We start from the raw sequence: 12,590 nt of genomic DNA, 5'->3' as shown, positions 1-12,590 counted from the left end.
CACATGGTTTGGCAGCCATATTGGATTTACCCTAAAACCTTGAAAAATATCCAGAACGGCCTGACATATCGAGGGGAAACTTCCACACATGCTCCTCAAGCCTTGGGGATATCAGGGTGTCCATGATTAATTGATAGGTTACACGGTTTGGCAGCCAAATTGGATTGAAGGAAATCTTTTTAAAATTCTTTCTTGAACAGCTGCATCAATCGACATGAAATTTCAAAATTATGATCCAGCAATGGTGGTGCATATATGTTTTAAATTTCAACCTGATCGCATGCATGATCTGACAGCCAGAATTATTTCATTTTTTGAATCTGCGTTCTTGTTGATTTGGTTTTGTTTTTTTGAATAAGGCTCACTTGGTTGCACATGGATGGGTTTGAGGGTAGAGGAGTAGCAGCCGAAATGTGAATCCTATCCAGGTTTATCCTGATGACTTCATCTTTGCTTTTTACTTGTTCGGGTTCCTTCTGATGACGCCAATGCAGGACCTATTTCATTTGGTTTTCCATTTGATTTGAATTCAATTTTTGAATGGCAAATGTACCACCCGAAGAGTTGGCTTGCACCAAGTCCTTCTCAAGACCGCACGGAGTGAGTATTCTATGAATACCATCTGGTGAAACATTAAATTCAACATCCATGGTTTCATAATAAATATACCCATTAGTTTCCATAAACAGGGAAAAAACATAACACATGCCCTTGAAATGTTTCCACTTCAATTTACACTTTGTGCGTGTCTGTCTATATCTCATGAAGTAAAATACTCGTTTGCTAGTTCACGCGGCAGAACATTTAACTTCATAGCTTCAACTCATTAATTCAATTACCCAATAGCCTCCGTGTACTATACCATGCACCATGATAACATAACTAGCTGCTTTGCATTTTGGAAAGAATATTTACCATTCTAAAAAATCTCTGTTCCAAATTGAGGCATCACAAAGTCAAGCCAAAATATCTATTGCAGATAGCACTTGTATTTCCATTAACTTATTTTGTATTCGAGCCTCATATGTCCAAAGCATCTTGTTACCCATGCCAAAGGAGAGGGTATTGCATTTGGGTCCGTTTGTTTGTTTGTTCGTCCGCGCAGAACTTTCGTGTTTTTCTTTGCAACCGTTTGTCAGATTGAGACAAAATTTTCACCATTGGTATGACTATTCATGCAGAATGTTTTAATGATAATTATGACGCCATAGAACACGTGGTGTGGCAGCCATATTGGAAAAACTTTGGACTTCTGTGTCTCTGAAACTGCACCAAGGAAAATATTGAAAACTTGGCACATCGCAAGTACTCCTCATGGGGAATGTGTGCTTTTTTGACATCATAGGTGCCTTCATTATGACATCATTGCATATGTAGAACGCCACATCCGATCAGTATGAAAATGTTTGAGGGTCATCTAGGGATATAATCATGGTCCACAATTTTTTTTATGATGATGTCATCGATCACGTGATTCGGCAGCCTTTTTTTTTTAAAATACCTTCAAAAATCTTCTCTGAAATGGCTGAACAGATCGAGGTTAAACTTTACATGTATGACCACCTGTCCATGAGGAACAAAAGGTTCACACATATGATGTCATAGGTCACATGGTTTGGCAGCTATATTGGATTTACCCTAAAACATAAAAATACACCACTCAAAAAAAGTTCTGGCGAGGATTTGCAATCTCTGATTGCTTTTTTATTTGATTAAGTGGGCAAAGATTTGTTTATAACTTTACCCTTCATTGTTGTTGCTTTCATTTCTATGGTTGCTTCATGAGGGGTTTCATTCCTGTGAATATTTTGTGACAGAGTGGCAAACCTGTCCATGGTTGCTTTTAGTCACAGAAATGTTTGTATCTTTTCATAAGCACCAAATGTGTCCAAATTTATGGGAGGCAAACATGGTGTGATCATTTTTCATTTCATACATTTGTTACAATTAGGATGACATTGGTGCACTATGTCTATCTCACTCTGTGTGGCGAACATTTTTATTTAGTAGGGTCTGTATTTTTCACATGGTGAGCATATCGAGTAGTGTGCAGACATTTTGCCCAGTGAGCAAATGGAGGGGTGTTTGTATGTTTTGTGTGCTCAGCATATGGAGTAATGTGTATTGTGTGGCAAGTATGTAAAATGTTATCTGTGCTTTTTATGTGCAAGCATTTTGAGTGGTGTGTTTGTATATTTCATTTGACAAAGATTTGGGTCACTTGTATTCAGGATGGTGTGTATGTAACCGATGTGCTTTTATGCCTTCCCATAATTGGTAAACCATGAGTGGCATTATTTTCATGATCTCTTCCATACTCCCAGCATGTTCTGTGTTTGCATGTTCTGTGTTAATGTAAGCAAACTCGAAATCTCCTTTATTAATTTATTGGGTGATGTTCACTGTGACCTGTGCTGTATATTTGTTTGTATGTTTCATTTCGCTGTCACATAAACTGGTGGCGAGAGCAGATAAAGTAGTGTATGCATGCTCATTGTGGGTAGCATGTGTTCTTGTTTATTTCCACTCCCTGGTTTGTAATTTTATGGTGTTCTTTATGCAGCAATAGCGGTGTTTATTTATTGGGGTTTACAGCACAGGGATTTGTATATTGACTTATCTATTCATGTGACTTAATAGTTGTGTGTATGTTCCATATAATTATGCATTGTGTTGTGTAAAGTGGTGGCATGCTTGTGTATTTGGTATCCTTAACACTGGAAGGCCATCTATTTAATTAACATACTTTGTAATTTTTATATTTTTGGTTGGGGACATGGCTTGAAATGGTCATGGCATGTTGGATTTTTTTTATAAAATGGTGCCTGGAATTTATCCCTTATTACCTCCACCACCGAAGGTGAAGGAGGTTATGTTTTTCACCCCTCTCTGTCTGTTTTTTTGTGTGCAGGATATCTCAAAAAGTTGTGTACGGATCCGGATGAAATTTGATGGGCAGGTTAGGTGTGTGACAAGGATGAACTGGTTAGATTTTGGTGAATATCTGGATCCAGATACAACGACTAGAATTTTTAAAGTGATTCTTCACCATTGAGAGATAAGGCGAAACTAATATATAGCACAATATCTCAAAAAGTTGTGAACGGATTCGTTTGAAACCTGGTGGGCATGTTGAGCATGTGTCAAGGACAAATTGATTCTATTTTTGTGAAGATCCGAATCCGGATCTGGATACGAAAATTATTTAATTTTTATAGTGATTCTTCACCATATTGTGGAATCAGTGCGTAGTGGTCTATGGAGGTGGCCAGTACCAGTTGACATCCTTGACAACGAGCCTCAGGATATGGTCTGCAAAACAACCTCCAGTTCCAGAAGTAGCTGATGTAGGTGGACATGTTCACGATAAATTCAACACCGATATTCAAAATCAGCAATAAATTGTACAACTGGGTAAATGCAACATTACGTGTGACGCTTTGTGTGTTACACACAATACAGGCGCCATCATCACAATAACAAAGCTTCAGTAGACCTTTGGGAACTTTTGGATGAAATAAGCATTCTAGCTTCGAAAACAAAACCACTTTGGAATTCCTTAAATTACATTCATTTTAAAGAACATTTTGATAATTAGTGTTTCATGTGTTATGTGCGAAAGGATAAATTAAAATCTCTAAAATTTTGAAATTTGCATGACATAAATACACTAACAAAAGTTGTAATAATCATTTATGTAGTGTCTAGCATTTGTACACTCACTATACTTGACTTTCTATGTGAAACAACTGATTTCAAAGCTATAAAATTAGAAATATGCAATTAAAAAAAAAAAAATTTTTGACAGTTTTGTAACTTCGCATGTGTTGTGTTTTCCTGAAGTATTTCATGGAAAGCTATCCCGGATTGAAATTTTTTGATTATCTTATGTAAGTTGAACTTTGTATCTGCACTAATAAGTGTGTGTGTGTGTGTGTGTGTGTGTGTGTTTGTGTGTGTGTGTGTGTGTGTGTGTGTGTGTGTGTGTGTGTGTGTGTGTGTGTGTGTGTGTGTGTGTGTGTGTGTGTGTGTGTCCTCCATAACTCCAGAACCATGAAATCTAGTACCTGAAACTTTGCATTGATACCAAGGGAACTCCAAGGAAGTACAAGATTGAAAATTTGGTGTTTCGGTTATTTAAAGCACCCCTTTTGAAGATAAATAATGGCCTTATTTAATTATATCCTTTTTCTGGCAATCCTCAGCCACCTCGCTCTATAAGGGGTCTGAATGCGTTTCCTGGGTAACCTCGCTGGGGTCTGAAGCCGCCATGTTTTTTGGCCTGCTCAACCATGCCTTGACTTGGAACAAGCAGCATCAATTTCTTAACGAAAAAGTATCTTATATCACTTTCCTCACTCATATTATTATCGAATGCCTGTTCATCACAGCTATGAATCACTGGGTACATCGCAATGCTTATAAACACCCGGAGACATGAGCGTTCATGGCTTTATTGCATTTCCGAATCTGAATAACCTCGAGAATCTCTTAAACTAAGCCGAATTACAAATTTTAAGCTCCAGATTTGAACTTACCAGAAGATCTGACTGCTAAAAAAAAGTGTTCATTTGTCTAATTTGGACATCATTTGGGCATTTTAACATCGCTATTGCTTGCCAACCATTTCATTTGAGTGCTTAAGCCGCTTGCCGAGCACCCGACAGTGGACAGTGGTACAGTTCCTATCCCAATCAGGACGGACAGTCGGCAGTTGCTAAAAGGTATAGGTACATATATGGGTATATTTACCTCCGCCACTGAAGGTGATGGAGGTTATGTTTTCACCCCTTTCTGTCTGTTTGCTTGTTTGTTTGCAGGATATCTCAAAACGTTGTGGATGGATCCAGATGAAATTTAGTGGTCATGTCAGGTGTGCAACAAGGACGAACTGATTAGATTTTGGTGAAGATCCGGATCCAGATCCGACTACCAGAATTTTTTTTAAGTGATTCTTCACCATTGAGAGATCGGACCAAAAATGATATATAGCATGATAAAAAAGTTGTGGACGGATTCAAACGAACCTTGGTGGGCACATTGGGTGTGTGACAAGGAAGAATTGATGCAATTTTGGTGAAGATCCGAATCTGGATCCGATAAGTTTTAAAGTGATTCTTCACCATTGAGAGATCAGGCTAATCTAATATATATAGCACGATATTTCAAAAAGTTTGGACGGATTCGGACAAAACTTGGTGGACAGATTGGGTGTGTGACCACGACAAATTGATTCGATTTTGCTGAAGATCCGAATCCGGATCTGGACACAAGAATTATTTAATTTTCAAAGTAGTTCTTCACCATTGAGAGATGGGGCCAAAAACGATAGGGAGCATGATGGAAGAAGGTTATGTTTTCACCTCTCTCTGTCTGTTTTTGTTTGTCTGTTTGTTTGTGTACAGGATATCTCAAAAAGTTGTGGACGGATCCAGATCTGACGACGAGAATTTTTTATGTGATTCTTCGCCATTGAGAAATCGGGATAAAAATGATACATAGCACGATATCTCAAAATGTTGTGGATGGATTCAGACGAAACTTGGTGGGCCCATTGGGTGTGTGTGACAAGAAGAGTTGATTCGATTTTGGTGAAGATCCGGATCCAGATAAGAGAATTATTTAGTTTCTTAAGTGATTCTTCACCATTGAGAGATAGGGGCAAAAACGATATATAGCATGAGATTTCAAAAACTTATTGAGCCCGATATGTTTTTGTGGATCAGGCATTGTGTGGCGGAGGTGTGTGCTCCATAATTTAGGGACTCTCCACAGGTGTATGTGTATGCCCTCATGCTTGGGTATGCCGGTGCTGTGATGGAAAAGTTTCATCCTGCATCTTGGAGATTTTAATCTTTATCCTGTGGGGTGGAAGACCCCACGGGGTCGAAGCGCCGCTCGCGTTCTCTCCTTTCTTGTGTACAGTTCATTTGAGCGTCTATTTCTCCATTATTCATGAACAGAATTTGATGAAAATTTACAGGCATATGAGTCAAAATTTTCTAATGCGTTACATTGCCTTCATGGAATTCGGTACGCTATAATTTTGCCTCTTTTTTTTGGGTACCTTTGCCCAGTGTCGAATATTCTATTCCCACTACGTAGTTACATATCGTAGGACACGTCCGTATAGTAATAAAGTGCGCGGCATCGAAATTCATCGTTTGTCCGATTTTACATATCTTGTTCTGAAAAACGTTGATTCCGATGCACTAGTTTTGTGATGTCTGCGTAGAACGCATTTGCATACCCCTAGTAGCCGTACTCGCATACGTCTATTGCCTTTCCTTTTAATCGCCTTTCCCCCAGAGAATATGTTCAGAATCCTTTGTTCTGCAACACGTTTCGCCAGAAAGATCGACGAATTGCTCATACGGAGCGATGTTTCCTCTGTTCACGTGCGTAATATGTGTCCGTCAAAGTTTCACGGGGGAGCATAAATGATGATAAGCTTTACTATCTAGCTGCATTGCAATAAAGATATCAATTATATGTATTGCATCGTAATTGTAGTATACCGATCTGCATGAATCGCCTCTATTGATGGTTGATCGTGCAAAACAACGCCCGACGAAACTGATGATGCAGGTCTGTCAATTTCTTACGTGCGTGAAAGTGGTCTGCAGGTCACGTGAACGAGGTACAACAGAAGTGATGACGCGATAGACGTGTGCCGAGTAAGCCCATAATGGCCGTGATATCTCTGCTATTATGTGAAAAACGGCATTTTATCCCCTCATATTTCGGTCAAACCTGACGCACGTTAACCTCACTTTTTTGGCAAACATTCTATATTTTCTTCGTTTTCCAGTGACTGGAAGCGTTTATAATGAGTGAAACCCAAAAATGTGGTCTCAAATGATTCCAGAAGTGACGAATTGAGCAGAATTATTTGAATATGATTTTTCTGACCGGCTGTCACGCTTTTGGTAACGCATTATCGAATTTCGACTCATATATGAGACACATATGCGCAGGCATTAACAGAGCCCAAAGTGTGATTTCGGGTGGAGGAACGGCCCATTTTGGCCAATTTCCTCAAAAATTGTTATTTTTCGGTTATTATTGAACGGAACGGAACCAATCTTGACAGGTATATTCTAGAGACCATTCCCCAGGCATTAACTGAGCCCAAAGTGTGATTCCAGCCCTTTGGGCTGAGAAACAGCCCTTTCGGTCCATTTTCTTAAAATTACTATTTCTCGGTTATTCGTGAAAGAAACCGGACCAAATTTGACAGGTATATTCTTGAGGTTACTCTGCAGGCATTAACTGAGCCTAAAGTGAGATTATGGCCATTTGGGCCAACAAACAGCCCTCTCGGCCCATTTTTTAAAAATTGCTATTTCTCGGTTGTTCATAAACGGAACCGAACCGAACTTGACAGGTGTATTCTAGAGACCTTTCCCCAGGCATTAAGTGAGCCTAAAGTGCGATTCCAGCCCTTTGGGCCGAGAAATAGCCTTTTCGGCCCATTTTTAAAAATTGTTATTTCTCGGTTATTAGTGGACGGAACTGAACCAAACTTGACAGGTATATTCTAGAAACCATTCCCCAGGCCTTAACTGAGCCCAAAGTGCGATTCCAGCCCTTTGTCTCGAGAAACGGCCCTTTCAGCCCATTTTCTTAAAATTGTTAACAAAATTAAAGTAAATGCGCTGGGCAATGCCCAACGCAAAATTAAGTCGCAAATGATGATATGAAACTAGCCTCACTCTTGTGAGGTGTTCTGGTTTCTTTTTCTGAAGCGATGAAAATCTTACCAAATTTCAAGACTATCTGTCATCTGTGCTATCGCTCACCTGAGAGTTGTACGAATGAACTCCCACGGGAGATGTTTGCAATTCGAACTTGTTAACCTCAGCAGCGTATGAGTGATCATGTTTTCCTTTATCCTCGTGACTTTCCAAAGAAATTGGTTATTTTCTATGACTCGGTATGTTTTCTCTTTGTGGGTTTCAAAGCAAAATACATTTGAAATAAAGGAGAGATGTTTGGCATTACATGACTTTAATAAACAAGAAAACAAACACGACATCTTATCCAAAGCTTTTCGTGCTGTACTTCTCAACATTGAGAAGTACAACACTAAATGCTTTGCTTACTATGCTATGTTTGTTTTCTTGTACAACAAAATACATTTGATAACACCCGATTTCTGAGCCATTCGCTGTATGAACGTGTTTTCTCAATTACAGAACCAATTTTTTTCTTCCTGTCACATGACGTGTGTGTGTGTGTGTGTGTGTGTGTGTGTGTGTGTGTGTGTGTGTGTGTGTGTGTGTGTGTGTGTGTGTGTGTGTGTGTGTGTGTGTGTGTGTGTGTGTGTGTGTGTGTGTGTGTGTGTACACATGCAAGACGCTTTTGTTGCCTGCTATCTTCACATGTGGGTGGGTTTAGGGAGGTGAAACAGAGACCTATTAGGTCTCAAAGTATCCACAACCATGTGTGTGTGTCGTTGATTTGTCTGTACACATGCGGGCTTCAGAATGTGCAATGGAGTCCTCCCAGGGTGGGATCAAAGTATCCTCCTTCATTTCGGTAAGGTGTTTTCAGTAAGCTGGTCACGAATCATGGACCAACGTGTGAAGTTTTGTTCTCAAAGTTTTGTGCTGAGGGCTCTCCTCGGGATCGTCACTGAGCCCGGGACAGCTTCCAACTCAGATTCTGCAACCAGTCCAGACGGTATCAGCCCACGTGTCCTAAAAACCTGCTCCTCTGCTCTTGCTGACTCTCTCTCTGTTCTATTCACCCTCTCATTTGCTCAAGGTCATCTGCCATCTGCTTGGAAATCAGGAAACATTACTGCCCTGCACAAAAAAGTGCAAAAACAGATCCCTGCAACTACAGACCACTCAGCTTTCTCCCAATCATCAGCAAGGTTATGGAATCCATCATCACTTCAGACATTAAATCCTTCCTCTTCTCCAATGGCTTGATTTCTGATCATCAATTTGGTTTCACACCAGGTCACTCTATCCTAGACATGCTGCTTCTGCTTTCCCAACAATGGATTGAGGTCCTCAATGCCGGACATGAAATCAGAGCCATATCCCGAGACATATCACATGCTTTGGACACGATCTGGTACCCTGCTCAGGAAACTCTCTTTCTATGGTATCCATGGCCATCTCTTCTCATAGCTCACTGACTTCCTATCCTGTCGCAGCCAACGTGTGGCCCTGAATGAAGTTCTTTCATCCCCTCTTCCTCTCCAGGCTGGAGTTTCTCAAGGCAGTGTTCTGAACCCTGTTCTTTTTCTGGTTTTCATCAATGATCTCTCCGACCCTGGAAAATCCTCTTTATCTCTTTGCTGATGACTCCACCCTCAGCCGTACCATCTGCCATCCCTCAGACCTGCAGGCAGCAGCTTCTTCGCTCTCTGCAGATCTGGGCAAAAATTACAAGCTGGTCCTACACGTGGAACATGTCTTTCAATCCGGACAAATCTCACACTCTCACGATGTCTCTCCAAAAGGACCATTTGGAACCTCCCCCCTCCCCCATCGACTTTCTCAACAATCCTCTGGAAGAAATCATTTCATTCAAGCTTCTGGGTCTTACTATCTGCCATGACCTTTCCTGGGAAAGCCACATTTCCAACCTGGCCTCCAAAGCCAGTCGCCGACTGGGAATCCTCCGGCATGCAAAGTCCTTCCTCGGCCCACCTGAGCTCCTGACCACATACAAAGCTTTCGTCCACAGCCTGATGGAGTACTGCTCTCCCCTCTGGGCTGGTGCTCCTGACTCTCACCTTTCACGGCTTCACACAGTGGAAACCAAGGCATTTCGGAACATTTGTATCTCCCACAATGAGGCTGAGTCTTTGGGCCTCTCACTCTCTCACCGCAGGCAAGTTGGTGGTCTTTCTGTCTCCTCTCTGGTCTCAACCCCCCTCCCCCCCCCCGCTCTGTCTGCTATTTGTCCCCACCATATATCCGCAGGGTGCTCAATGTCCGCCAACAACCCCCTTCTTTTAAAACTACCAAAATCATGAATCACGACTCACCTTCACTCTTTCATTCCTCTTTTTTCCCGCCTTTGGAATAAACTCCCTCACTCTGTTCAATCCCATTCTTCCCTCCTGGCCTTCAAAACAGCTGTTCACCACCACCTCTTATCATTCCCCATCCAAATCCTCAATCTTTCCTACCCCCGTTGATCCACCCTAAACCCACCTCCTTCAAATTCCCTGCTTTCCTTCCTGAAAATCCCTGTCGTGTCCATCTTGTATACCCCATTTTCCCCGTCCCATCCCTCTCCCTTCCACAGATCTCCTAATGTCTCTGTTCCTTACTGTTTTGTCCTTCCCACACCCCTTTTGTCTCTTGCCCCCCTTTGCTCTGTGTTGTGTGTTCGCTCTCATACGAGCCTTGACAAGGTATACAAAAAAAAAATACCTGTCATTCATTTTATTTGTAGTAATATCCCCAGGGATGGTTTTTAATATCTCTGTAAGGTTCTTCTTTTTCATTCCCATCGCTCCAACTACCACTGGTACAATTTTGGAATTCTTCAGCTTCCAGGATCTTTTCACTTCATTCTTGAGGTCTTGGTGTTTGGTCATTTTCTTGATTTCTTCATTGTTTAGTCCAAAATCACTGGTATTAGCACCTCAATTAGCAATGCCTTCTATTTTTTTGTCGCAATGCTTTGTTTTTGATGTTCACGCTCGATTCGATCATTAGGTCGGACATGAGCGGTAATTCCGTGTTTTCAGTGATTTTTTTTTTTGTGGTTATGTTCCCACAAATTTTCTGGAACTGGGATATCAAAGTTTTTGGAGATGTGCCAGTGGATTACTTTACAAACACTGTTGTGTCGTGTGTGCAGCTGCTCTGACATGAGTTTTTTTGTTGTTTTTTTTTTTTTGTGATCAGTCATTAAGCATAACATATTATTCCGAGAGCAGGGTAATATCTCTGCTGTTTCCACATGTAAAAGCACACTTCTTTTTTAACAAGGCAATAATGGTGTCATATTTTCATTCCTGAGGAACACATTGATTTTGCCATATACACTGAATGAGCTGATGGAGACTCTTGAATATGGCAGGTCCACCTTTCTTCAGGACCTCAGGTGGAATGCCATCTTCTCCTGGGGCTTTCTCAGTGGCCATCTGATTTATGGCTTTGACCACCTCATCCACATCTCGATCCACTGCCAGTTCACAGAGAATGGGTCTCTGGAACTCAATTGATGAATAACCTATCAACATCTCTGTGTTGATTAAGCAAGTTCTTAAAACATTCTTCCCAGCCATTGAGGATGTCTTCTCGTTGTGTCAGCCAGTCGCCAGTGGCAGAGTTTATGGGTTGGTGCCCAAGAGGTTTACTCTTTGTTTGGAACTTTATGGTTTTGAAGAAGTTTTGAGAGTCATGCTTCTCTGCAAACTTGTTAGTTTATTTGGGTTGTTTATCCACCACTGATTCTCCATTCTTCTTCACTCCCGCTGGCATAGGCTCTTGATCTGCTGGTGGTGAACTCTGTTTTTTGGTGTTTCTAAGCCCAGAACCGCTGCAAAAGCCTCTCTTTTCCAATCCAGGACACTCGTGATGGCTTCATCATTTGAGTCAAACCAATCCTTATGCTGACGTTTTTGAATTCCCAGCACTGATTTAGCTGTGATGTATATAATGGTTTTAAGGAATCCCCATCGTTCAGCTTATTTGCTGGTCAGGTTTATTGGTAGAACTTCGCTTAGAGTTGAAGAAAGTTCTTGCGACTTGGCTGGTACTTGCAACGGAGCCACATTAAGACGTACGCTGCATGGTTTTAGATGCCACCTGGTTGAGCAATGGACTCAAAGCCGAGTTCTTGCACACACTAGTGTCCTGTGTACGTCTGCATAGGTGAATATGCTATTTGCAATGGAAAGACCAAAACAGGAACACAGATATAGCAACATAAGTCCTTGGGAGTTGCAAATACCAATGACATTGTGGCCTATGACTTCACCCTGCATGTACCTGTACCTTGACTGACCCACGTGTTGAAGTCTTCGAACAAGAATAGTCTATCTTTAACCAGTACTTCCCTGAGCACTTCTGCAAGCTGGTCGTAGAAAACGGGTTTCTCCTCCAACAAGCCCTTAAAAGTTGGAGTAATTGCACTTATTATTGCAATGTAACAGTCATTACCTCCACGACCAAAGGTGATGGAGGTTATGTTTTCACACCTTTCTGTCTGTTTGCTTGTTTGTTTGCAGGATGTCTCAAAAAGTTGTGGACGGATCTGGATGAAATTTTGTGTACAAGTTGGGTGTGTGACAAGGACAAAGTGATTCAATTTTGGTGAAGATCCGGATCCGACAACGACAATAGACAGTCTGTTGTGCCTGATGAAGCCGGCTGCGAAGCCGGCAAAATGTTGCCTGAGACCTGGTCGGTTCTCGCTTTTTTGCTCAAATGAGCAGTCAATCTAGTTTTTTACTTTTGGCTAGAAGCGCCTTCTTTAAAAATGTGTAATCCCAACCGTTCCAATCTTATACTATGTGTATATATATATATATATATATATATATATATATATATATATATATATATATATATATATATATATATATATATTTGAAAGTGTGTCTGTGTGTT

The 12,590-nt window shown here is 41.0% G+C and overlaps 1 long non-coding RNA gene across 20 annotated transcripts in view; it reads left to right on the top strand.

Annotated features, from left to right (window-relative positions):
* The window catches only part of LOC147023245 (uncharacterized), a 232,480-nt gene that overhangs the window by 188,081 nt on the left and 31,809 nt on the right, over positions 1–12,590 (top strand). The gene's annotated exons all lie outside the window — the stretch shown is intronic.

Source organism: Eptatretus burgeri, chromosome 7, assembly GCF_056783735.1.
Source record: "Eptatretus burgeri isolate ZD-2024b chromosome 7, Ebu_testis_v1, whole genome shotgun sequence".
NCBI classification, from domain to species: Eukaryota; Metazoa; Chordata; class Myxini; order Myxiniformes; family Myxinidae; genus Eptatretus; species Eptatretus burgeri.
This window is presented reverse-complemented; position numbering and strand designations above follow the sequence as displayed.